Below are 23,815 nucleotides of genomic sequence, written 5' to 3' on the forward strand. Positions count from 1 at the left end.
CTTGGGAATTGTTACATGTTAGTACTTAAAGAATGTTATTGCTGTATATGATTTTTAATGACGATGTGATATATATAAGGTGCTAAGTAATGATGTATTCAAGAGCGTTTTCAAAATCAGAAACAGTCAAAGTCTGAGTCTAAAATACGTTGGTGGTGATGAGTTTGCTTATTTAATCATGCTTTTCTACCCAATGGGATTAATATTTCTTGAGAATGAAGATACAAAAATGAAAGGAGTGAAGAGACACGAGAGAATATGCAAGTTGCTGTTTGCGTGGGAATATTAAAAAATATAAGTAAACAAGAGGAACAATAACACTTTCGAACTTCAAGCAGTTGTAAAAAAGGAGTCAGCGAATTTTCTCTTTTCCATAGACTGATCACTACCAGTGTATTTTTTTATTATTCCTTTGATAGGCTATATGAAATGCTTCCAATCTGAAGGAATTTGTTGGAATCATTTCTCCATCAACCACTTGTATCGCCAGGATATTTTCTTTTGTGCATACGTATCTAGTTTTGTGGTTTTTCTACCAGCACACATACCAAACGTATACACATATATAATATATGTGTGTATGTGTATTAGTGTATTTTTAATATGTTAATTAATAATAAGCAACCTTAAATTCAGAACTTCTACTGATTAAGAGATTAAGTAATTACTATTATTTCAAACTGTTGTAGCGAACTATATTTTGGATTTGAAATACAACATTAAACATATTTCTTAGATCCATAGATCAATATTGAGAAATTCGCAAAAGAAGGCTCCTTCTAAATGTCCATTACATTTCACATTTTTTTTTGTCGTAAAAGAATTGAAATTAAAATCCCATTTGCTTACAGAATAAAATTACAAAAGTTTACAATTATTACTGGAAATTCTATAATTCATTTAGAACATTTTAAAAGTACATAGTTTCTACTGTACTGAAATATCATTTCTTACCGATAGTATGAAATATTGCAAATAGTTGTACTGTAAGTTTCCATAACTGTTCTCCAAATGGATTTGTATAGAACCAAAGGGAGTTTTGTCAAGTTTAACAAAAATTCCAAAATTAACCTCTTGAAAGCAGCTCTTATTTGTAAAAGAATACATAATGATCGCTTTTGGTTGTTGTAATGCCCTTTTAAGCAGCTTAATAAAAATTCAGTGTAGCATGATAACAAAAGCTGCTTTTCTTATGTAAAAAAAAAGAAAAGAAAAAGAAAGAAAGAAAGAAAGAAAGAAAGAAAGAAAGCTTGGTAAGGTGTCTGTACTGGGTGCCGAATTCTACTTCACCCCGGGCGCCGAAATCTCTATTTACGGCTCTGGTTGACGGTATTTTAAAAAAAACTCTGTTGACATGTAAAAAGTTCGAGCGGAGTGCCTACAAAACGGAATACCGGCGCCATTCATGGTGTATGGCATGCTTTAACAATGAGAAAGGCAAATAACTTTAAAACGTCGGCACAATCAAGCCCTTAAATGAGATACGAACTTCCTTTTCTGAACATTTGTTATCTCTAGGTTGAAATTGGTAAGGGTAATTTTAATGTTTCATTGTTGGGTAAAGACAGGAAGATTGTGCTGATATATTTACTGGTACAGTCAACTGCTTTCGAGCTTCTTTAAAAGTACGAGTAATTTCATGTGTTTAGGTACAACTCTTCCTCGTTGTTCAATCACTCATTTTCCTCCTTATTTTTTTTTTTTTTTTGGCTGGGGTTAAAATAATTGAAGTAAATGATGTAAGATGGTTCTCAAAATAATTTAGTGCAAACATTACTACATAATTATTGGTCAAATAATTAAGTTCTATTACTGACGGTTTTATTCAAAGTAACTTATAATCTTGCATACTGTGTGTAAATTGAAGAAACTTTTTCTAATAAGAAAGTAATTTATCAATACTTGTATTTTCACTTCCAGTATGTCTTTGTGATAATGTTTGTGACATTTTACATATTACAAGCTTTGCTTACTTAATATACATTAATATCATCACTGAGCAAATCAGAATGTTTTAATTTAGAAAGTTGAATATTCACATGGGTCAGTGGGTCAAGATTTGTGAGCGGGCCAGTGGGTCGTGGTCAGCAGGACGTGACGCACTGCTACCTACCAATCACCGTGACCCATTCTGACTCACCGACACACTCAGACCAAATGACTCACTCTATTCAGTCCATAGTAGACAGCATCTTCTGAACACTGGTGAATTTGCCTGTGTTTCACTTTCAAGGCATCTATTTTATTCATTTTTCATTTTTTTCTATTTACTTATCTGAGATGAGTATATCTATGTGAAAAAAGAACTTCAGGTATTTTGGATATTGATATTACATAACAGAAAATTACATTTGAAGAATAAAACGCCATACAGTTTACCTCAGTTGCATATTCACCCATTTAAAGGAAAGTAAACGTTTTATTTTCAAAGAACTGATCACTGTTTGAAACTGAAAGAAATGTTTTCAAGCCTCAGATGTTATTTCACTTAACCCATTTCAGGAATTATGCAGAAATTTTAAAGTAACATGTATACAGGGTGTATCAGATCACACCGTCCCAGGCTTTTTCTCGGCTCGTAGTGCCCGTATACACTTCAAACAACAAATGGTGATGCTTTCATATTTGATTCTTCAAATAAGCAAACTAGCTTCAGGTATTCTTATTATGATAATGCTATTAAGCGATCAGCTAACTGCTTCACATGGCATTTGATACATAGATTTGGTGTCTCAAATACTTCTCTGCAACACAGACTGTCACAGCGAAAGCAAGGAATGAAATTACCTGTTGCGCGTAAGTTTGGATTTGAGAAAATACTTTCCCCGATATGTATGGAAAAGAGCTGAAATGCCATGTGAAACAGTTGGCTGATCGTTTAATGTCATTCTCACGGTAAGAATAAATGAAGATAGTTTGACTTAGCTGAAGAACTAAATATCAATGACAGGTTCAACAAAGATAAACAGAGTGCTGTGAAAGGCTTTTATACAAGTTTAAGAAGTGACTTCCCAATTTATTTGTTTGAATACCTGTGTCTACAAGTATATTTAAATCTTTGAGTTTTATTTCCCACGCTTATGCCGGCTAGGCTAATGGAGACGGCAATGATGAGAAATGATTGAAATGGTGGAATCAAGAAAGTGCGAGAAAACGGAAGAACCTGGAGGAAACCCACACGCACGGTGTTTGTCCACCACAAAGGTCAATTGGCGGAGCTGTGAACGAACCAAGAACTCTATGCAGCAGAGGTGAACGCTCTACCACTGAGAAACCGCGACCTGTAAATATATCGTGAACAAGTTTCAATAAGGAATAATTTGCAAAGTTCTATACAAATTAGTGCACACTGATGAAGAAATGTTCTTTTCCACCATCACGAATACTGAACGCTCATGAGACTGGTTTATCGTGTGTTCATATTAATTCCAAAGTGATTTGTGAAAAACGGAAACGAGTTCTGGGCAAGTTGACATCGGGCTAGGGTTGCCAGACTTCCCGGTTTTCAATGAAAGAATTAACTGTCCCGAAAAAGGCTTTCAGGACTCCTGTTTTCGCTCTTCAGATTGAAAAAAAAATCAGCCCGCAAGAACTAGTATTTCCTACCTGAAAACGGAAGGTAGTATTTCTGACTCAAATGATGACGCAACAAAGAAAAGAGTATCTCTTCATTCATAAATGGGAGAGTGTGTCGTGATTGGCGCAATATTTAGGGCCTGTTAAAGACAAAAGCTCGGAATTCGGAAAAAGTGTCACCAGGCAACTCTTCCGTTACCTCTCCACATTTTTTATACATCCTTTGTGGGCCTTCATTTGTGCTAACTGTTTATAAAAAGAATGAACTGAAAAATTGTAAGTAGCTACTAATGTGAAAAGACTGGTATAATAGATTCTTAACAAATGAGTAGGAACTGTGATCTTAATGGCTATATAGCGTGAGATTGGTTTCCGGGTTTTTCGCTTACAAAATCTGCCAATCCTACGTCGGGCGAAAGAGGTCGGAATATAACATTGATATTCTGCGTGAGTGCTACTGGTCAGTTTGTACTACCCCTCTTCGTAGTCGTATTTCCGCGCCAGAAGAAGAGTGAGGGACTGTTTGTTGATGCTCCACCTGAGAGTATTGCTGTAGCACAAAGTACTGATTGGATAACGACTGATATTTTTTTAACTTAATTGCAACACTTTGTAAAATTCTGTCATCCTTTCCCTCACATCCCAGTTGTGCTAATTGTTGATGGACATGGCAGCCATAAAGAACTGAAAGTGATTAAATATGCGAGGGATCACAGGATTCACTGCTCAGTACTCCTCCGCATATCACTCACAAGACTCAACTCACTGATAGGTGTTTTATGAAACCATTTCAAGACACATACAATGATGCTTGTTCACTGCGGATGCGCAAGAATGCTGGAGTAAAGACATCCGAATACGATGTAGCGCATCTTGTTTCAGAGGCACACCAAAAAGGTATGTCACATGGACGTAGCTCTCAACCGATTTGCCTTCACAAGAATATATTCACTGAACCCTCAGATATTCACAGACACTGACTATCTGTCCGCAAACGTTCACGAGTATCTGATCGGCACTTTGTGTGCAAAGGATTGGGCACGTCCATCCTCACCACAACAAACGTCTGGAGATCAGGTGACATGTTTAGGATAAACGGTCTCCCGACATCCTTGATGCAGTCTTTATGGTTCCCCAAATCTCAACAGGACGATTAGCTAGGGATGCTGCTATGAGCCACATAATGATTTGGAGGACTCTGCACAATAACGCGTTAAATCCTTATCATGTTCGTCTGCACCAAAAACTCCGAGAACAAGATTTCCATAACCATCTGGAGTCAATGGCTGAGCGACAGGAATCCATGTTTCACCACAACATTCTGTGTACGGATGAGGTGACCTTCAAGATTAATGTAGGTCAACGTACACAACGCTCACTACTAGTCCAGCGAGAATGCTCACTGGGTACGTGAAGTTGACAATCAACATATCTGGAGTCTAAATGTCTGACGTGATATAGTGAGAGGCCAAATTGGTCCTTATTTATTCGAAGGTACTTTAACAGAAGTAGGATACGCTAATTATTAGTCAGATGTTCTTTGTGAGCGCTTGGAAGAGGTCTCATTAGCAACTCGTGAAATAATGTGATTACAAGACGGTTACTCTGCTCATTTTGCAACAGTTGCCGGATAAACTGTTGCTCATTTATTTCCAAACAGGTGGATCGGAAGAGGAGGCCGTTTTCTGGTCAGCTTGTTATCCGGACCTGACTCCTCTCGATTTTTATTTTGGGGACGTGTCAAGGAGCTGGTTTAGCAAGAGCGTCCTACTACAAGGGAAGACATAATGAACAAGATCTATAATGTCTGCCATGGACTAAGATGAAATAAAGTGTTAAGAGCAATCTACAGTGTCCCGGTGCGCATTCGAATGTGCATCGCACGTGCTGGACGATCTTTTGAACATTTATTGTGTTTTATTTTTTTTGGGGGGGAGTACGACATTTTGGTGAGAATGTTCAGACCTTGCAGTTCATGTTATTTATTTTATTTATTATCTTCAGTTTGTTTATTTTTATTATTCTTGAACAATTGTTTGTGCAATGAGTTCCGAAAAGTGACTTATTAAAATGTTTACATAAGTTAAGAAGACTAAGAGAGTGTCAGTGATTTCGTAAGTTTGATTTTTTTTGAGCGGAGTTGTTGGACTTTACACCCAAATTTCTTTCATACGTAGTTTAAAACCAAAGAGTGTTTTTCTCTGTTTTTCTGTTTTAAATTGGTTCATATTCCGAAATTTAAACTAGTACTGTCCTGTAATATTGTTTTCGTTTGTTGATAAGTAGACGACATATGCCCTAACGTTTGATACTAAATGCTATAAAGCGTTTTTAACAACTATTTAATAGAACATGTGCTATCTGATGTTTTTTTGGAGTCATTGCCAACTAAAACTGTTGTTCTTAGTTGCAATTCAACAGCAAATAATACATAGATGCCAAACCGGAGATTTTAACGGAAAATGTTCCTGTAAAAGTTGTTTCCTTTTCAATAATACTTCCAAATAAATCGAAATTGGTACCACTCTCCATTTAAAATTTTGGAGTTCATTCCCCGCGGAAGTATTCTCGCTACGCCACTGAATATGAAAGAATCACAGTTTGATTCTTCACATACGATTTGGTAGTTCATTTTTTGTTTGAAGTGTCTACGTGCACTACGAGGCGAGAAAAGTGCCTGGGACGGGTGGTCTGATACTCCTTATATATAGTAAAAAGCTGAAGGAACAGAATAAAGAGCTCGTCACTCCATCAGATAAATACATAGATATCTGATACCATAACTAGAGGTGCATAAAGCATCTATACACAGCTTCACCGGAAGTCTGCTTCATTGTAAGGCTAATTGGACGCCCAAGCAAACGTTGGTACTTCTGCTTGAATGGGCGCAGAAATTGCCTGAAACTGTACGCAAAAAAGCATCTATACTGGACTCCGAAGAGGTACTTGAGTGAATTGTCTCCAGAATAACGCCAGTTTGGGAACAGGCAGAAATACATCAATTTTGAAGAAAAAAAGTTGACTACGGTGTCATCCTCAATGTCTAGAGACGATATATCCAAAAACAAATTTCTAAACTCCAGCCGTTCTACCGGTTGCAAAAAGGATACGTTTTATAACGGTCTCTATATTGGTAGAGGGATTTAAATATATATATATATATATATATATATATATATATATATATATATATATATATATATATAATTTCATCATCATCATCATCATTTTCAACCTATGTCTATCCACTGCTGGATGAAGGTCTCTCCAACTCTTCTGCATAACCATCTATCTTCTGCTGTTCTTTTCCATGCTATTTTACAGTGCTTTTTCATTTCGTCACTCCATCTTGTATTACGACGCTTTCCTGGGCGTTTCCTGTCTCTAGGTATCCAGTCGAGAACTGCCTTTGTCCATCTGCCATCAGTTCTTCTTACGATATGTCCCGCCCACTACCACTTCAGTAACTTTATTTTCGCAATAATATCCGTCACTCCTGTCATCTTCCTGATCCACATATTTCTTTTCCTATCTCTTCGGGTTATTCTGAGCATACATCTCTCCATGCGACTTTGTGTAGTCTGCAGACTGTGAATGTCTGATTTTGTTGGTGTCCATGTCTCAGCCCCGTATGTCAAAACAGGAAGAATACATTCATTGAAAACTTTTCGTTTCAGACACATCGGCAGTTTACTTTTTAAAATGAGTATATATATATATCACTGGCGTGACAGACCTTGCGGCCCTGAGCCTGCCCCAATATCATGTGCAATTATTTCCACCTGAGTGATGGCCGTGGGGTCAGCACTGCGCAAATTTGAACCAAATTATTTTAGTACTAGTTGGCCAATGAAAATAAAGTGTTGGTCTAAAATGACAGTCTTTATTGAGGCAATGAAACTGTTGCAAATATTAAATGAAAATACTCTTCCTTAGTTATATATTTTTAATTTTTTAAATGTTGTTTTTTTCTAGTCTCGATCTGGTCGGGCCTCTTCCTAAAAGCCAGGGATATAAATATATCTTGTCCATCTTGGACGTCTACTGTCCGGAGGATGTTATCTTATGCTCGGCATAACGTAACATGGCCCGGTACTTTTGAACACCTAGTATATTTAAAGAAATTCTATTTTTATTGAAAATGTAAGAAAACATGTTTAACTTTGTAGTATGAAAAGTAGGTCGCAAATTTTTCGTAATTTTATTTAAGTAATTAGTTTCAACAAGTATTACATGAAAAATACAGGGTTAATAATTATATTTTGCGTATTTTACGTATTTAACCAAAAATATAACATTATTTTAGAAAATAAGTGTATATTTTAGTTTTCTTAATGGTTTTCAGTTTATTTCTATGGATATTTCGGCATAGGGAATCTTCAAAAGAAAACTGAAATTTTTATTTCGTAATTTTTCTTCAAAATTCCAAATTAAGAAAGTCAGCCATAATTTCTTCTTGGTGCATCTCTTTGTTTTCGGAGTAAATTATTTGATTGGATCATCCGCAATCACAGCTGTGGTTGAGATTTTCGGCTTTCTTTGATTTCAGCAGAGAAGCCTATCATCCCATAGTTACGTCACAATAATCTTCCAATTAGGGATCATCTTCTCATTGTTCTTTGTCTTACATCAGCAGAAGCCACAGGAGATAGACGTGCAGTGTTCGGCGTCTGTATTAACCTGGTATGACCTTGCGTTACCATATGGTCACGTTACGCACGATGATCTTCAAATTGTTTTCCTCTGGTTAGTTTCACAAAGACTCACATGTAGCACTGTCAACTCTCAGCTGATGATGTGTTTGACAAGATTTCAGTATCAATCTTGAGATTTCCTTGTTTAGTGTGAAGTTACATGCATCTGAAAATCTTGCTACTTCTACAGTTGCAACAATGGCATATAATAAAAGGTGAGAATTCATTTTATTTTTACATTGTTGCTAATATATTTCCAATTATTGTGTGTTTTGATTCAGAAAGAAGTCAGGCGTTGAGGTAAATAATATATTGTGCTAAGAAACATACATGAACGTTGTGCAGAGCCATGTACCGTTCATGTTACCACATGGTCAGGCTAGGCTTTCGTAGTAGCCATAAGGCTTGGCAAATCATAATTTTCCCGTCCTAAGAAAAACTTTTCCTTCGCATTTCCAGATACTTAACAGTGTATGGCGTGTTGGAAGAACTTCAGAAGCCGGTTGAAATAGGCCATGGAGAAATAGAGTGTATATTTATTGAACTTCCAGAATCAAATATTTTATCTGACGAGGATTCGCCAGAGGAACATGTTGGCGGTTTGATAGACAACCTAAGTAGGAGACAACTCTTTGCTTTGGCAGAAGTAGTGTTCTCCAACGACATGCCTTTGTGAGGGATTGATGGGAAGAAGGAGGGAGAGAATCTGGAACAAGGGAGTGAAAACATAGAGAAGGAAGAAAGTAATATTTCAAAGAAACGGAAGCGGAATCAGCGTCATAAGAGGGGAAAGTTGACACAAAACGATATCAGCAATTCGCTGCCTATTAGGGAGCTTATTCAAAATATACTGACTTCAAACCTGCTGACCTTTTTGAATTTTTCTTTGATGAAGATATATTCGATTTAGCTATATGTGAAATCCAGAAATATGTTCTGTTTAAAAACATGCCAGATCCGAATGTCTCTAAAGAGGATTTGAAATTATGTTTGGGTGTTTTGTTTGTGTCAGGGTATAATACACTTCCAGGCAAGAGATACTATTGGGATTCTGGGACTGATATGAGAAATTTAATGGTACACAATGCAATTAGAAGGAATAGGTTTATTCAAATAATGAGGTTTCTGCATTTTGCGGACAAGAAGGTGAGTGAATTAGATAAACTTTGAAAACTACGCTCACTAATGAATAAATTGAAAAGTAATTGCATCAAACATTTTGTTCCAGCGCAGGCAATAAATTTTGACGAATCAATGATAGCATACTATGGCAGACATGGTTGTAAAAAGTTTATAAAAGGAAAACCTGTGCGTTTTGGGTACAAGGTTTAGTACCTGAATAGCCCAAATGGATACCTAATTAACGTTGATGTGTACCAAGGCAAAAATCTGCAATGCATAGCAGAATATGAACAAAAATTTGGAAAAGCAGACGCTCCTCTGTTCCATATGATAGATGAATTTCCAAGTGATGTTAAAAATTACCATTCAGTTTCTATTTCGACAATTTTTTCACAAGCATACCACTTCTGTTACACCTAAAGTCCTTAATGGTGTAACTGGTTCTATACGTAAAAACACGGTTCCCAAGGAATGCAATTTCTCAATGTCATCTGAATTCAAGAAGCAGAAAAGAGGTTACTACGAACATAGAGGGAGTGAAGATGGTGTAGTGATTTCAAGATGGCATGACAATTCAGTAGTCACAGTCGCATCCACTGTTCATTGTGTTTTCCCACTAGGAAATGTAGAAACATATTCCAGATCAGCCAAGAAAGAGATAACAGTAACTCGTCCACGTTTGATCGGAGAATACAATACGTTTATGGGGGACACAGATTAAATGGATAGGAACATAAAATACTATAGAATTGGTATTAGGGGAAAGAAATGGTGGTGGTCAATCTTCACTTGGCTGTTGGAAGTATCATTTCATAACGCATGGCAGATATCACACAATGCTGGTTCAACTTCCAGTCAACTAGAATTTAGAAGAGAAATTGCTCAATACTATTTACTTGCATTTGGTACGGCACCAAGAGGTGCTGGACGTCCAGTTGTATCCAGACTTTCTCTGCAAACAGAATATCCGATTCAGTAAGATTTTATGGTTTTGGCCATTTAGTTATTCCTGTTCCTGGCAACAAACGAAGATGTGCTGGAGAAAATTGTTCATCAGTGGGGCGTACAGCATGTGTAAAATGTGATGTTGGGCTTTGTGTTCCTTGTTTTTTTTTTCAATTTCCATACTAAGAAGTATTAAACACACTATCGTTGTCATTTTCCCAAGACAATGGGAATAAGTTTGTATAAAAGAAAAGTAAGGAAAATATAGTTTTTGAACCCTATCTGTAGTGTTATTTATTGCTTTTATGTATCACGAAGGCCTAGCGTGACCATATGGACACACCATATATATAAACACCAAAAATTATTTTCTCAGATGCAATGGTATTTTTATGATGTATGAAGCCCAATTAACATATTCAAGTATAAATTAACAAAAAACTGCACACAAAAAAATTCAGGGTCTATCAGGTTAATTTGTTAAAATAATTATTTAAAACGGTGATTTATTCTTCGCCTTACATCAGCAGAAGCCATAGGAGATAGACGTGCAGTGTTCGGCGTCTGTACAAAATTGTGAAATTAATTAGTATTTTTAAAACTGTGATTTATTCTTTGATTAACATCAGTGTTACTCGTATGGAATGGTGCTTCTTGAAAAATTTTACGTTCTCGAACAGCGAGAAATTGTAGTAGAAGCAGAATAAGGCGGTGGCAAAATACTCAAATCTTGAGTTTGGTGTGTTAGCATCAGGGAAGAAGAAGTTGAGTGGCACTCCATTGTCACATGGAACGACATCGCAGTTACTTGTGGATGTAAATATATTTTTTAGACCACTAAAGAAATCCCTTGAGGGGATTTAGTGGAAAATATTCATCATAACTTTAAACTCAGTTTGAAAATCGACGATGGATGGATTCATGTAAGTAGGAAACTAGTGGAAACAAAATTTAGTTCAGAAAGTGAAACCTCGAAATTAATAGTTTGTGTCATAACAATAACAGTGTGGTTTTCCTGCGTACGTATGAATTTTAACATGATGTGCTAAGTGCAGTTAGTTTTCCCCAATATTTCATACATATAGGTCTGGAAAATGTGGGAGCGTGAATTCATTCAATGGGGGGGGGGGGAGAAAGATAGAATTATCTCAATGCAGACGATTGTCATAACAACAAGAAATGTGTGTACCGCACACACATTTCCCCCAATAAAAGAATGTTAGATTCCCTAAAACCTCAAAATTATTCATTTTCAGAAGCATAGTACTGCTCAAAATTTTTATAATTTGGCATGATGTTTTTCTTTGGTTTTAAAAATAATTCTAAAGATTACAGAAACTTTGGAAGCAAGTGTCAGAAATCACGGCTAATGGCTAGTACAAGGGTACATGAATTTGCGTACCGGTAACAAGAGACTATCGTCAATAGGTTAAATCTCCGGTATTTTACTCTGATACCCATCGAGAAAGTTTTAAAAAATACAGTTTTAACGATTTATTAGTAGAAATGTTATAGTAGTTTTTTAAGAAAAGAGAATTTCAGAGCGACACTTTCATAAATAACCACTACGTCTTTTGCCATAATGTGGTAGCTCAAAGTCAACATAAATTTAGTGAATGAAAAGGGTGCTTCATGTATATGTGTATGATAATTTTTTTTTCTTAGGTTAAGTTGGTATAGGATAGCTAGGTTAGGATAGGGTATTTTAGGTTTAAGTTGTGCAAATATTCCTTTGAGTGTTTACCTGTGCTAGTTTGTCCAAGGGGTCCGAGTTTTAAGGGAGGTAGCGAAAAGCGAAAATCCTCTATGCCGGCCACAATTTCAGTGCACAGAGGTTTGAGCACCAAAATGAGAAAGAAAGGAGATAAATAGCTAACCACAGACAATATATAGTGTAGATTTAAAAGTGATGTATTTTGTTGATTTTTCATTTGTTTTGTGTCGGTCTGATGTGAATGTTTATAAATATTGTGAATATTAATGAATATGAATATTTCAAGAATATCTGTGGAAAATTAAATGAAAAGTAAATAATGTTTCGGCTCTGAATATTTAGAAAATCTTTAATATTAGTTTCTTTTGTTCCAATTCAGATGGGTATGTCAGCACGAGCAAATGTAGAAATTCTCTTATCAAATTTCTTGTCAAATCCACTTTCAATGAAGAATGTCAAATAAAAATTACTAGCCGTGAAAACTTCTTTCTTTTCAAGTACAGAATATAGCATTTTAGTTTTAAGTAGTAAATTTGAGTTACAGTTTTGTTTGATATGTATGTGAAACATGAACAAGGTAAAGAGCAGTACGTACATAATAATTTTACATGGTGAAATGAAATGGCTGTGAATCGAGGGAAGAGATTTTCCTTAGTGTGACCGGGGTTGGAAACAACCGAGTCGGCAGAAATTTTCTGAATTTTATCAGTTTTAATCAAAATCTCAGTTTGGATTTTTTTATTTCGTTGCGCGACAAAATTCTATTTGGGATTTGTAAGTTTTTTTTTTAATATTTTATTTAGATAGGGCTTTTACAGACAAAATTAAGATCTCCACTGTGCTCATTGCCAGCTCCACTCGTAGGTCGATGTCCTGTGTCAGTAGTTGTGGTTCGCAACCTATTTCTTGGTGGGATGCGAATGATGAACTGCAGGCCTGGATACCGGACTGTGAGTTGAGATGGAAGATACTCTGGAATCTTCACATTTTGGGCAAAATTTGAGTTCTGTTTTCCGGGGATGATTGGTTTGGTGGATGGATCAGTGAGTGTTGACAGCTTGCCCAACCTGGGCCCGGTGGGTTCGCGGTCACCAGTCAGTGACACATTCACGCATCCATAGTCTTAAGGAAAGGGAACATCATACAGAAACACATCTATCATCAGTATCATTTTATTTATATTTTTTCTTTTTATTTAGATTTTTTAAAGTAAAATTGTCGACCTATATATATATATTTTTTTAAAGTAAAAGTATCTTGGTCGAGGAAAAATATAATTTATCCAAATGTTTTTTAATTTTGTAGATCAGGCCACAAACTTCCAATCCACCGTTGTATGATGCTGAACTTTATAAAAACAAATTTATTCGACTACTTTGCGGACTTAGCACTATGCTGCAATTTTTTGTGCTTCCCATAAATTCAAAACTCTTCTCTGCGAAGAAGTAATTTGTGATAAGATTCGAGGCAGTGGTACATTAATTTGGGGGGAAAAATAAAAAAATGAGACATGTATCAACTACATAGTTGTAGGAATTATGTTGATAATTCTGTGCTGAAATTCCAAAATATGATGATATACGAGGGCAAGTCAAGAAAGACTTGGACTGATATTTTTCCCGGCAGTTCTGTTAACGCTGGAGCTTCATAGTTTCGCATACAAGTAGGGTGGGTCTTGCTGTGCATATATATAAAATGTTGTTAAGGAATCATTGCATGTTTGGTAACCACGACTTTTTATTGCAGGTGATGTTCTGCGCCGCCTCTAGAAGTCGCCTGTAGAAGAAATGGAGTCATTACGAGATGAACAATTTGCAGCTATACGGTTCTGCTATCGCCTGGGGAAAAGTGCCACAGAAACTCTAGGAATGTTGAGAGCAGCCTACAAAGATGACGCTCTGCCACGAAGTACCGTGTCCTGGTGGTTCAAGGAGTTTAAAGAGGGCCGAATGACAATCACGAAAGCTGGTGGACCAGGTGTATCAGCGTCAGCTGTTACTGAGGTGAACATTAACACGGCAGCAGTCATTGTTAGAGAAGATCGCCGCATCAGTATCGACGATCTGGCAGCCGTACTACGCATATCTCATGGCAGTGTCTTCAAACTTTTGCATGACCACCTCCACATGAGCCGAGTGTGTGCGCGATGGATTCCGCGACTCCCGACACCTAAGCAGAAGGCCGTTCGAGTGGAGACTTGCAGGGAGCTGTTGCAAAGGTTTGAGGATGGTGGAGACGCCTACCGCACCGTGCGACTTTTTTCTATTCCCTGCCCTAAAATCCAGACTGCGTGGACGCCGCTTCTCCGATAATTCCGAGGTTCTGAAGGCATCGGAGGCGGTTTTGAAGGACCTCTCAAAGAATGGCCTGCGACACGTGTTTGAGGACTGGAAGACTCGAATGAAAAAGTGCATTCAAATGGGCGGGGACTACTTTGAAAAGGATCATGTGCCTGTTGCTGAGTAATAATAAATTGCCTAGAAAAAAAATCAGTCCAAGTCTTTCTTGACTAGCCCTCGTACTTTTTCTAGTTTTTTACTCTTTTGTATGTTTCTACATTAATAGGTAGACTGACATTCTATTGCCAATAAATGTCCAAAAATGTTATTTAAAAAAAAAAGAATTGACAAATGTTAAATAGTTATCGTGCCCAACTTCGAGAACCGAACATATTTCACTTGGCCACCTCACCACAAAATTATGAACGCATTACAAATTTATGAAGAAAGAACGTAAATGTAATTCAAACAACTCTCCGATTTTTTGAACTCTGCTCGTACATGAAAACGTATTTTAATTAAATATTATGGCTATCATAAATTACCATCAAGTACAGTTTATTGGATTAATTACTGATAAACCACACCATGTATCTGTAATATTTAAAAAAAGAGAATATTGTATAAAACATTTAAAAGAATTTGTCCTCAGCAAAATGTATAAAAATGATACATTGGATATTCAAGTGTACAAAAGACTTTAATGTCGTATGTTGTATAACATATGCAATAATAATTTTAGATGTAAAACAATTTCCAAAATGATTTTATTATTATTATTATTATTATTTACATATACATGTAAGTTTAAACTATTTTATTTCGTAACAACGACAGAAGGCACACAGGGTATATATATATTTGTTTTATTTTTTAAAATCTTCATTGATAAGAACTAGTAATGTATTATACCGAAACACTCAAAATTTTTATATTACAAGCCATTGTTCACCCTGTGCATACTTCCTTTTAAACGGTTCTTGCACTCTGTACACTAAACTTCTTTATTACATCTCAGTCTATCAACATTTTATGCCAAAAACAACATTCAATTGTTTTCTAGAGCTCTACATTATCATGAGTATTACTAGTTTCGACTTTTTAAAAATTGAAGTTAGGTAGAGGCAATTTTAGTATTTAAGAAATAACTAGCAATCATGGCTGTAATATCACTGTGTTTCCATTGCTTTGCTGTGTATAATCTAGAAAAACGAACAATTGACTTATAAGAAGTAACAGTCAATGGTTGAAAATAAAATAAAAAATGAATCCTATAGATATTTGATCTACAACCCTCGTCTTCCAAATAATGAGATTAAATTACTTATCAATGTTATTAACAGCTTTATGGTGAAAACAAACAGGCATAAATTTTTAAAATTACATTGTAATAGACACGTTTCTTAATACCAAAGTAAATACTCACAAATGTATTTTCCAACTTTAGCCTAAATTTTAAGAAGTTACATGCTGCGGTCTTCTTCTGAACCAAATACTAAATGACTGGGATTTTGTTACTTTTGGGTTAATTAAATGAAGTAGAATCAAAATATTAGCTGGATTTTCAAAATTACCTTCAGTTGAATAGCACAACAATGATAACTCATGAATAGCAATTTTCATTTGTTGTCCGTATGTACACTGTTGCCAAGTCATTTTAGGTAATCGATTTTCTACAAATAAGTATCTCTCGAAAAGTATTGGTTAATAGTTTTTTATTTTTTTAAAGAAAATTTTACCATTGGGCATTTTCCAAATTACCACAACTTTTTAGTAGAAAATTGATTAACGAATTGTAATTAATTACTAATGTTGTATTATATACTTAATTCCCATACTAACCTAATATTTGGCCCAGAAGGCTGTAGCACATTGCACATGAAAATTAATTTAACATATGTGAGATATCTTCCGTATTGCATAATCTTTTCTACTTGAGTCACTCGAAATAAAATTCACCTAATTTTTAAATTTCTTTTTTGAAAATAACTACCACGCAAAAGACAAAATTAAAACTTTGGGGAGACAATATCTAAGTACTTGGACAGCATAGTAATAATAATTTTGGATATTACGTAAAAATAATCAGGACGTATTTGTCCTTTTATGGTCTCTTCCTCTTCTATAGTACTGTTATAGTTCTATAGTAAATTTCTATTTTCTGAAGTTTAATTTTGCTTTTGTTTGGGAATTATTATTTTTAAAAGAATGCAAGTTCTGGTTGGAATTCCTGTTAAATTGTTGGACTTGCATATCAGAGACAGATAGAGCAATGGTATTTAGATTAAACTGGACTGCTAAAAGAATTTGATAAAACTTGAAAACTGCAGTTACGAAAGATATCTATTGTGTAGAAAACAGAGTAAATACAACAGGACAGGAAGCAAAATTGAACATATAAAATAATAATAAAAAAATGTATCTAAATAGCAAACAAATATGTTGTGCGTAGTTGCTCCAAAACTGTAGAGTAACTTAATAAATAAAGTAACAAGGCCAATACGTAATAGCTGTACCGTATGTATTAAGGCAAATATAGATTGTTTGTGGTATCTGATATGCAATGAAATCCCATTTCATCAAATTGAATGTTAGGCTTTCGTTTTAAAATATGTACCCGTACATATACAATCCAATATTAAGATGCATAGTTTTATCTCCTTTTCTTGCATGATATAGCATATCACGCGCGAAGCTCCACTATCAACATGAAAAAAATAAAAGGTATATGGAGATAACATATCAAACGGCAATTTTGGTGTAACCCGTGAATATAATACGGCACTTAAAATAGAAACTTTTTCAGTACCTACGGCAACCATCCCAATTCGACATTTAGCATCTGCCATAACCATAATAATGCAAGTCGATTTGTTTTTAATCGTTTTCAGCACTGGATTACCTGGAGCCATTTGATCCAAGTATCCAGACACGTCATCAGGATTTCCTTCAGATTTAATGTTGAAAAATATTAATAACATGACAAGGCTTCACTATTTAAGATCTACTTCAAGATTAAGAAAACAGAAGCACCTGCTGAAGATGCATTTCCAGGATACGCCCACTATCACTCATATAAATGAAGTAGTCCCAGTTCCTTTCTACTTCTGCCCCGAGTCTTGTTCCAGAGTCCAAATACAAATATAGCAGGATTATAGCAGGATTGTATTATATACTCGTTGTACGCTTTCACACCAAACCTGTATTGACTCTGAAATAAAACAGAAACACTGAATTAAAATATTGCTTATTCACTATAAATATTATAAAACATTTGAAGTCTATAAGTGTTTAAGGAAAAAAAAAACTTGTAATGAATATTTTGTTAGACTGTAATGTGTTCTACACAAACCCAATATAAAGATAAAATGGCGTAATGTTGAAGCTTGTTAAATTTTCGTAAACAAAGACGTAGAGCAAAAGGATAATTCCAGGAATTCACACTCTTCTTCCAAACTTTTAAAAACTTAAATGGGTTACTAATACCGAAGCATGTGCCTATTAAATACGACGGCTAGAAAGAAATAAGCTGCATCACTGCTTTATCCCCGCGCAGGAATTTTTATTCGAGCTGCTGTTGGCAACACATGTAGAGGGTGGGTGGAGCTACACAACTCGGGGGGCGGCGCTAGTGTAGGTGCTGCAATGATAGTAGCGCGGTGTTTTGAATGTAGGTTGTCAAATTACACCGCTCTAAAGGGAATGCTTTCCAAGGTAGAACAACATGCATGGATAAAGATCGAAGTGGCTCGTAAAAAAAACGCCAGGGAATGTCCTTTGGACTACGTGAAGAATGCGGTAGTGACGCACTGCTATATCGGACTATGGCACGTTGGGTTGCAGTGTTTCGTGCAGGACGTGATAGTGTGGAGGTCGACATGGGGTCGAAAACCGAGTCATTGAATTGATTCAATCTTTGATGCATGTGGACAGGAGGTTGATGCCTGGGAATTGGATAACGAGGTAGGAACATCTTCGTCACCGAAAAATTGCATCCCAGTGGGTATCGCACCACCTTACAGATCTTCAAAAATGGCACAGATACGCCCTCGCCGGTGATCATTTGGCATGTTACAGATGGAAAGGTCGTGTATTCCTGGACAGGATCATCGCGCTTGACGAAACATGGACGTGCTTTTATGAGCCAGAACTTTTAACGACAATCAAATGAATGGCGCCACCTAATCATGTTCTGATCCAAGAAGCTGCGTCAGGAACCGGGAAATGTGAAGGTGATGCTAATAGTGGTATACGATGTACGTAGTGTCATATTAAGGTATGCAGTTCCTCCGAACTAGACCGTAAATGCCGCGTACTACTGCATGTTTCTGGAACAACATCTTCGTCCTGCACTTCGCAGGAAACGACTCAACTTCATAAGGGATCCACTTATTGTTTTACATGACAACGCCCGCTGTCACAACGCAGTTGCTGTGAGAAACCTGTTTGCATGATGGGGTGAGAGATTCTAGAGCACGCACCCTATTCGCCGGACATGAGTCCATGGGATTCATCTGTTCCCTAAAATGAAAGAACCACTGCGAGGGGTGCGTTTCTGCACCAGAGATGCCATACTTCGAGCTATAGGGCGCTCTCTTGCAGACACCAACAAAGAGGGAACCGCTGTTGGTATCCTGCGCCTCCCCCACATCTGGCAACGGATGCAACATGCTACAGATTACGTTGAAGGCCTGTAGAAGTCTCATGATTGTACAATACATGATTCACGAAAAATTTATATATTGCCACTTTTTTCTTTCCAGCCCTCGTAATAAACCAACAATAATTACAGGACGATAAATAAAAAAGTATCTCCACTTTAGCCAGAACTTTCTTAAGGTTAAAGGAGAACGATGATTCAATTGTAGAGAGCTCGCAATTGGTGCGAAGGATCCTTGCTTCGATTCTAGGTCATTTCACCGTGTTGTGAACAACAAAGTATCGATGGATTTTCTTAGTCTCCTGTACATCCTCATTCCACCAATCCATTTATAATAATATTTACTCTCATTAGTCATTCGTCTCCTTTACCCTAAGGGCTTAACAGTGGAATATAAAACTAGAAATTTCATTTTATTTCATTTTTTATTAGGTTGGTCGCTCTGTTTTCTCTCTTTACATATAATTTTGAATAAATATCAAATTTATTTTGATCCCGATATCTAATAAATTAATAAATAAGCATATTGAAAATAAAGTTTCACATACCGTATGTCGATTTAATGTTATTTTTTCCTGTTTTAATTTCGCTTCCTTTAATTTGTAAGCATCCTCAGACAAATATTGGCCTTTGAAGATAGATCGGATCGTGAACTCACATTCATTCTTTCTTTGTTTTCTTCTATGTATTAATGGATACCACTTTTAAATGTTCACTGCAAAATTCTCAGATACTTGTTACGCAATATTATATTTAAAAAAAAGTATTTACAGATCTTTATAGAAAAATGTATAAAAACAGTATTAACTGTCACTTATGTAAAAAATCAAAATTCATCATTTACACCACTATGAATCAAAGTAGCCAGCTCCTATAGTGATACTTTGTTTCGTGTTGTTATGAAAAATTACTGAAATAAAATGAAACGAGCGATAAGAAAATTAGTTCTTTTTAAACTTTAATCGTTTCTTTAGCAAACTTTTAGCGTTTACTAAGTTAAACTTATAATTCCAGATTTTATCTAAAGATTCTTGATCAAGATTTAATTCTGGCACCTTTGACTAATGAGGTACAATTCATATTACGTCCTCTATTTGTGATCATACTTTATGGAATGCTTTTACCTATTTAATGGTATATTTAGATGCTGCTAAATATACCTGAAACTGTGAGATCTTAGTCTTTTGTGTTTCTTATGTGTTCTTTTCTTCTAGTTGCCTCATTTCTTTTGGTCATATCTACTTAAATTTGGTTACAATCGCATTCCATTAAATATATGCCTGACATGCTAAAATTATCCACATAGTAGCTCTTATGATGTGAAGTTACTTATAAGTTCATCAGGAGTTTGAGTGCTACATTACACGCATATTTTCTTGCCACTTCCTTTAATTGATATAAAAGGTTAGGCCACAGAGGGATCGAAATCCATTTGGCACTTCTGCACCATCCTTTATTGGGCTTGTTTAAATTTTTTTTGAAAATCTGTAGAGCTTATAATTTCTAGTTTTCCACATTAGCATTTGAAAATCCCTTAAGTAACCCTAGATTGTGGATTAGTTTTAGCTGTTGTTCCAAATTTTATTCTAATGATACTAATGATTAGAACCTAACGTAAACCTAAAGAAAAAAAGTTTATCCATACATTTGTTTTAATGTTAAACGGGTAAACTGCATTTTTATGAATAAAAATGTTTAGGGCTTTTGATTTCATAAAAATGGTTATATGGAATTTGAAGCTTAAGATACATAAAACGATAATCATGCCTGTTGTTCTATATAGTTGCGAAACATGGTCGCTTACTCTGAGGTAGAACATAAGACTGAAAGTATTTGAGAACAAGAGCCAAAGACAAATATTCGGATCCAAGAGGAACGAGAATGGGGAATAGCGGAAACTTCATAACAAGGAACCGCATAATTTATACCGTTTACCAAACATTGTTAGGATCATCAAATCTAGGAGGCTCAAGTGGGCAGTCATGTAGCCAGAATGGAAGAAAGTAGGAACACTTTCAAAGTTTCAACTGGAAATCTAATCGGAAAACGACCATTACAAAGACTAAGCGAAATGGGAGGGCAATATTAAGATGATCTTCCAGAAATAAGAATACAAAGTAGAAACTAGATCCAATTCGCTACGGATAGAAGTCAATGGAGTGCTTTTGCGAACGCAGCATTGAACCTCAGGGTTCCATAGGCCATAGAGTTAGTTATGGATATTTTTAATATCTCCTAAAGATGGTAATATCTAGAAAATTAACTTTGTTACCCTTCTTCACTTCTATATTGAACTTTTTCTTTGATGTATATTATCCAATTCCTTTAAAATACTACTCAAATCTATATCTTTCCTATATTGAAGTAACATGTCATCCGCACAAACACATTAGTTAATACTTTACATTGAAGCTCTTCCCTTTTAAGTATGTTTGATTGGTAATGGTTCATGGCAATATTGGCAAGCAACTGAGGTAGAGGATTTCCCATAACCAGATCTTCCCTTTGCTTACAATACTTTTCTTCAAATTGGAAATAATTTGTTAATAAACAAAGCTCCAGCCTTAACTCCGTCTTTTTGGATTTCGTGTATTTCTAAATCATTAAATTTATTTTTATGCAACCAATTGTGAATGCAATAGCTAGGTTTAATGATATCGAACCAAACGTCCATTGATACTAATTTCAACTTGTTTGGAGTGTCAACATCTCCAAGATCTTGTAGTTTCAGGTCAATCTAAACATTTGGCAAGCTCTAAGCATACCATTAAGGAGATAAAAGTACTTCATAGAGCATCATCACAAACAGAAAACGCTACATATAAATCGTACTTTATTACGACAAAGGTGCAAGAATCAAATCGTGATCAAGGATCTCTAGGTATATTATAAATTTAGGAATCGCTATAATTATTTGCTTAAGAAATTATTAAAATTTTAAAAGCAATAATTTTCTTATCTTTGGTTTAAGAAAAAAGACAAAAAGAAAAAAAAAGAAATCCTTTCAATCATTTTTCATAACATGAAACAAAATATCACTATAGGATTGAGTGATGTGATTCGTAATGGTGTAAAAGGAAAATCGTTGTTTTTCGTAAGTGACGGTTAATGCTGCTTTTGTACATGCTTCGTATAAAGGACTTTAAGTACTTTTTTTTATATAATAGTATGTAACATGTGTCTGAGAATTTTGCAGATTTTGCAGCTAACATTTGACAGTGCTATCCATTAATATGTGAAAGAAGACAAAAAAGGTAAGAATGTGAATTCACAACTCGATCTACCTTCAATGGTGATTTTTATCTGAGGATGCTTTCAGATTAAAGAAACCGAAAATATCAGAAAAAAAATAACTCAATCAACGCAAGGTATGCTTCCGATTATTATCTTACTTACTGTTGTAATAATCAGCAGAAATTTCTGTACTCAATATCACAAACAGTAGTATGTATCTTGTCATGTAAATTTTAAATCAGAAGCCACGCCTATTTAGGTAACTTTAACCCTTGTCTCATTTTAGAACCTTTCTATTTCTTTGTCTTACTGATGGCATTTTATCAGCATAAATATAATGCAATATTACAGTGTTGGTTTAGTTCATATATCTTATGATGTAAAGGACCCTGTGTAAGTTCTCGTCAAAAATAAAAGTTCTATTTGCCTCGCTTTTTTGCTGTATTCCTATAGATATAAAGGCAACTCCTCAGGAAAAAAAAATTTTCGACGACACTGATAACGATTTCAAGAAAGTAGGGCCAAAATACCGCACATGTTTATAATGGAGTATATGGGAAACTACATGTTATATTCGGATTTTTTTAGGTACCGTCCACAACTCTGAGATCAATGATTTGCAAATATGATGTGCATCAAGGTACGGGACAAATAATAGGTAGAAACGAAAAGTTGTGTTATATTTCCTGTGGCTGATACAGGGTGTTGAAATTGGGCACCATCTGGTAGTTTAATAGACTGTATGGGCGAGTATTTGGTGACTAGGAATTGTATTACGTACCATCAGCGCCTCCGAAATGCAGATCAAGATGATGTGGTGTTCCTCCCGAAGACAGGGCTGTGACCCGAAGGTTCCTGGGCAAGGTGTACCCACGATGGTTTGCCATTGCCTGCCATGAGATGATGACGTTCGAAGGATGGAACCGACAGTTGAACAGGGGATCCGGACTTCCTCTGTCCCCACCGGGAATCGAACCTGGGATCCCTTGATTACAAGGCGAAGAGCTTATCCATTTATCCACCGGGGACACATTCTTACAAATAAGACCATTGGCATATTATGATATTTACTACGAAATAGGCAGAAAAGAAAGTGTTTGGGTCTGTTTCACACACGCACACATACACAGACACACAAATAAGGCATCGGAAACATATAGATCACAAAGTGTGAAATTCTATGGGAATGGACAATATTGTCCTTAGATGTGAATGACAACAAGACGATTAGAGGTCAAAATGTGCCGCAGATCTCCTTATAGCCAAAGTTAAGTCATGCCTGGATCTTTACCGAGTCCTTAGTGTCGAGAAAAAATACCACTTAGGTGCGAAGCTCGAAAATAAACAGTTTCATAATATTGTGGATGACGGCTATATAGTAAAGTAGCTCCCAACATATGAGAAGTACACATCTATATGAAGATATCTATAAGGCATACCGACAACACAGGTGACATTTTACTTTGGACCACTGACATGATTACCGAAAAGGAATCCAAACACCAGATTCACATATAAAAGGTTCGGCATATATCTCGCTAGAACTATTAATCACCAAGATGTCTTCCTTCCCTAAAATCTCCGTGACGAC

At 35.8% G+C, this 23,815-nt stretch overlaps 1 protein-coding gene across 2 annotated transcripts in view; it reads right to left on the reverse strand.

Moving 5' to 3' along the window:
- Positions 1 to 23,815, reverse strand: part of LOC145671321 (uncharacterized) — a 503,933-nt gene that overhangs the window by 15,453 nt on the left and 464,665 nt on the right. The window contains exon 9 of one of the 2 annotated variants that reach the window (XR_014128506.1): positions 17,364 to 17,541. The gene's annotated coding sequence lies outside the window, so the exon portion shown is untranslated. Of the gene's footprint in view, positions 1 to 14,684; positions 17,542 to 23,815 lie in introns of those variants that run through there. The other variant, XM_081740319.1, reaches the window with a different exon arrangement.

The sequence above is a fragment of the Thermobia domestica genome, chromosome 15 (assembly GCF_964235325.1).
Source record: "Thermobia domestica chromosome 15, izTheDome1.hap1.1, whole genome shotgun sequence".
Classification (NCBI taxonomy): Eukaryota; Metazoa; Arthropoda; class Insecta; order Zygentoma; family Lepismatidae; genus Thermobia; species Thermobia domestica.